Consider the following 4,956-nt stretch of genomic DNA (forward strand, 5'->3'; position numbering starts at 1 on the left):
CTTCCGCTGAAGTCCATGCCACTCCTGCACATTTTCCTTTCCTTTTGTTCATGTGTGCACAATATCCAAGTTAATTCGGTCATTTCATTTGTAAGCACACTCAGCACCAGACTTCTTTAATTCTTTATTTACAAGATAAATTTTAGCCTAATATCACCACCTATTTTCAAACAAGTACAGATAGGGATATCAAAAATGAAACTCTTATACAGACCCTTTTAGATAGAAACATTAAGCATTATGCTGCCACGGGGTATGAATTAATATTTTGATTTTGTATCATTCTATTTGTAAAAAAAAAAAAAAAAAATGTAAATAATATAAGGTGAAAAAATCTATTTGCTACTGTTGATTCTGTACTGGAAAATGATCTGCATCAATATTCATTACCTTAAGTGTCCTTGTTATCATTTCTGACTATGTTATCATATTATTTTGAAAACAAGAAACCACACAATGGTCACTTTGTTGACAAAGTTTTGTCTTCATCAAATTTCAGTCAGATTACTGCACAGCATACTCTGAGGGAAACACTGCTGTTTATTTTGACTGGGCCAGTCAGTCGCTGTGACTTTGCCACTGTGATCTGCATTATGTACCCACATAACCACCAGTCATCTTTAACACTAACATTAACTACATTGCCTTTCTGAGCATGATAAAAATGGACAATGAATGAACAATCGGCCCTAAAAAATATTCCAGAGAACACAAAAAACATGCTAAAACTTGATGGCAGGCTGGCAGTCAGAACTAAAACAAATAAGTAAACCATGCTTGCTTCCTTTCCTTATATCAATAAATAGGCCTACAGCCCCTAATTCATGATAAACCCTTTTTTTAGCCATCAACCAAATTAATCTCTTATGTGAATATTATCACTCAAATTACAATTGAGTCAACATGTGTCCATTCATTTGGGCAAGGAGGCTCAATTCTTTATCAAACGTAAGGAAACGCTTCCCAAGTACAGTTGCAATTCCTAACGAGACAGGACATGCCACAGCACAGCTATTATCTGAACCATAGGTAAGAAAGGAGAGCGAGTCAACTCGTCTGTCACGAAGATCGTGGTGACGAGTCAGAGAGAAAGTACCCAATGAAATCCCCCCCCTAATTTTAGCATATCCTGTTCAGTACCCTCGGACCACAGCAGCCCCATGCCTGAGGACCCAGGACCCATCCTTTCAGACCTCTTCAGAACCACCTCATAATTCAACACCTAGGAAAACAAGATTGGTTGTTCATAAATTAGATAAGGTTTAGATAAAGGGAAATAAATCCTGCAACGAAGCAGCTGGCTAGAATCACAGTGGCTGTAAATGCCTCAGAGAGATGTGCAATCAGTGGGTCAGTCCTGCCTGTAACAAGATCCTTAATTGCTAGCTTCTCAAGAACAAGCAAGGAAAATTAACAGGGCTGTTCAAATAAGCAATTAATTTAATAAGGGTAGTGGAGTTTAGTCCTGGTTCTGTAGTACAATGCAGGATGCGAGTATGGTGGATTTTTCTCTTCACAAGATTCATGAAATAATCAAACATCCACATGTATATTTCCAGGCTTTCAATCCATCAATTCAATTAATAGGTGCTCAGATTATGGTAGATGATTAATTAAGAGAACTATGGGGAAACTGTAATTAAGAACCTGCACTGGTAATATTCCTCAGTAGAGTAAGACTGTGTTTGGGGAAATGCACTGTTCAGTAATGACAGGCTTCAGCTGAGCAGAAACTACAAGCTGGCCGGTAGTCCTGAGCTGGTCTTGTGCACCACTACAACTGCCTCTGACATAAGGCACTCCCCCCTGGAATTGCATTACAACTCATGGGATTCACTTCCCAGCAGGTCAAAGTGCAGTATTTGTAACATATTGTTTCTATAATGCCGTTGTGTTATTGATCCCCCACACACGAAATGGTAATCTCATCTCTCACATCCAGAAGAGGACGTCAGATTGCCCAAGTGTGTCCGAGTCTCGCGGCTCACCGGCTCAGCACCCGAGTCGCCATCCCCCTACGTTTTCCGCATGTCAGCAGAACAGCATTCGCGGGTCAAAAATGTCCGTCGATAATCACACCAGAGCAAGGCTGTTCCTTGGAGGCTTTTTAAATTCACTGTAATAACACCAAGAGCTATTTCCTTGAAGCATTCGCTTCCCATTATCTTTAAACAGGTACACATAGGCTAGTTGAAGGCAGAATATTCCGAAAATGTCATTTTATGCCTGAATATGTACTGTAGACACCCTTTAGTTGCAGAAACACACAGAGTAAATACACATTCTCCACATTGTTTATGTTGTTTATGTAATGTTTTAAATATCTACATTTCACATGGGACACATTGTCTCACATTGTAACACTAACAATGAACATGATGAAAATGAAAATGCAGGTCCAAATAGTGGTATTCATGACGATGATTAGGATTCTCTGTTCAGTTCAAATTTATCTAACTTTGTACTATATCTAAGGGAGACCTGGAAGATATCTCAAGAATGCACAGAACGTGGCACTCACATTTAAGTCCTCTCTTATCTTGATGTTTCTGTTTAACGCTGAGATACTGTTACATCATGTCTGCATGACCAAACTTTGAAAAGTAATCCAAAAACAAATTTAATGGTATACATCTCTTGGAAGATCCCTAAAGCAACAGATTTTTTCACCTACTTTAACCACACGCTGTATTAGCCTATTACTTCAATCAAAAGTTCAAACAAAACCATTAAGACAGGAACAGTGATTGACTGGGAATAAAGCCAGCAGATACAGTGCCTATTCAGGACAAATGTCAAGGAATGTACAAGGGTTACAAAGTCACGTGTTGTTGCGTTTCTTTTTCAAAAATATCAATGACCAGAAGAGTACTTCATTATGTTTATGTAATCCAGTGTTAAAGCAGTAGCCTGCCATATAATGGGGCGCGTGGAGACTCCATGGACTGATCAACGACACAGAGCGTCGAAGCTTCGTAAGCTATAGGCTAGTCTCTTCAATAAGAGGCAAGCTAGTTACATTTCTGGGTTCATCTAATAAACGAGTATCCCTTCCAACACTGCATACTCTATGATTTTAAAAAAGCGTGAATAATGTTCTAAACATTTCATTTAAGATATCAATTTAAAATGCGATGTGCATTATACTGCTCAAAAACAGCAGCTATGTATGTTAAACTACGATATTACCCCGAATCAAAGAAGCATCTCATATTTGCATGGGGATCGAACATACAGATAAATTAGCTTAAAGCATTACGTTAGCTAGTGAACTACATTTATTTTTGCCAAACTTCTCACTTGAAACCCAGTGTGCAAGCTCCTAATATCTCATTTCAAATTTAGTCTGAACAAGCTCACACCAAGTATGTCCTGCTTGTTGCACGATCTGTATCATTATTAAAACGCATATGGGACGCATTTACCACAGACCGAGCAAACGGATAGCACTAGCGTAGCACAAACCACATGTAATTCTACCCACGCGAACACACGCTTGAACTGCATGCATTCCATTACATTTTGCGAATTTCTAACTTCATGCACATGTGCAGTATGACAATATAAGAGGTTGTTTGCTGCATATCTACCCAGCAAAAAACATTAATTAAAAAAATGATAAGCAAGCCAACTACATGCCGATATTTACAGTTTTAGCGTTTACCTATCGATTTCTGAATTGAAATAACATCCAAGATATCACGAACGTATTCTAACTGTAAGTTGCTCTTTTTGCATTAAATTAATAAACCGATCTCGTATCATAACCTGGCCAGCTATACAGCTAATATTAGCAGGAAAAATAAAGAGCGGCACCGCGGTATTCATTTGATATTAACAAGAAATGTGGGTATGTTTTGCTAGATAGCCAGCTAGCTAGATAGCGTTACGCTGCACGTGAATTTAGCTATTTCTGTAACGTTAGCGGTACAGCAAATCCTTCTTTCCTCGTTTGAGCGCCGCTAAATTAGCTTAGCAATAACACTGCAAATGAAATGGGATACTACCACGAGCTACCGAACTGTATTGCACTGTCTACAGACGACAACACTTGAACTGGCTTATGATAAATATCAAATGACAAACGTCTTACCACGTAATGCTTGCTGGCAGCTTCGGTGGCGCTCTGTAAATGTCATTTCTCTAACGGTTTAGGTCATGATGAAGTATTTTACGTCCATAAACGAATTATGGTGTCTTCATTACCACTAAAACCTATTTCTTCAACTCTAAAGGATGCGGGAGACTAGACTGGTCGGTCGCAGCTAAGTTGGGAGGGGTCACGGGCCTCCTTCTGCCGACCATAGAGGGTCTAACAAAAGTACCTCATCCAACGTTTATCCGCTAGCCAGCTAGCTGGGCTCTGCCTGCGTCAATAATGTGAGATAGATACATGGTGCGCTGCGGCAGAGCAAACACTGACTACTGTCGGTGTGGATGAGCTATACAATTTATGTCCTGTATTATAAAAGAAAAATTACACCAAGAAATATGCGGCGCATGCACGATTTCTTTAAAAGGGGAAATTCTATTAAGGACGTGATCACATTTGTCAATGTGAAATGTTTATTTAGGTCAATTAATTACATGTGTCAAACTTGCATTTTAATCGAAAGGTCCAAATTTGTGCTGCTGCTGGGAAGTTTCCAAAACATTTTAACAGAGGCCCCGAGGTGGGTGGAGTACACAATGTGAACAAACGTAATCAATCGCTCATTCTGGCTTGTCCAATAATAATGCAAATTTGAGCGCCGCTGTTCATTTAACTCCTTCAGCGCTCAATACAGGGCTCCCCACTTTCTAAACTGTTAACACTGATATTCTCCACTACTGTTCATCACTCTGGATAATGATAGTAATGTAATGTCATGTCATGAACAAGTGCTGTATGAATGAAAATCAAATTGACAAAGATGCAAGAGATTAATTCCAAAACACTTCCAATAACCATACATA

At 39.1% G+C, this 4,956-nt stretch overlaps 1 protein-coding gene across 3 annotated transcripts in view; it reads right to left on the reverse strand.

The window, feature by feature from the left end:
• LOC135263896 (DENN domain-containing protein 4B-like) overlaps window positions 1–4,390 on the reverse strand; it is a 39,150-nt gene extending 34,760 nt beyond the window's left edge. Inside the window, exon 1 of one of the 3 annotated variants that reach the window (XM_064352368.1) lies at window positions 4,094–4,390. The gene's annotated coding sequence lies outside the window, so the exon portion shown is untranslated. The remainder of the gene's footprint in view (window positions 1–4,093) is intronic. The other 2 variants (XM_064352359.1, XM_064352378.1) reach the window with 2 other exon arrangements.
• Window positions 4,391–4,956: the final 566 nt, after the last annotated feature.

This window comes from Anguilla rostrata, chromosome 1, assembly GCF_018555375.3.
Source record: "Anguilla rostrata isolate EN2019 chromosome 1, ASM1855537v3, whole genome shotgun sequence".
In the NCBI taxonomy this organism is placed as follows: Eukaryota; Metazoa; Chordata; class Actinopteri; order Anguilliformes; family Anguillidae; genus Anguilla; species Anguilla rostrata.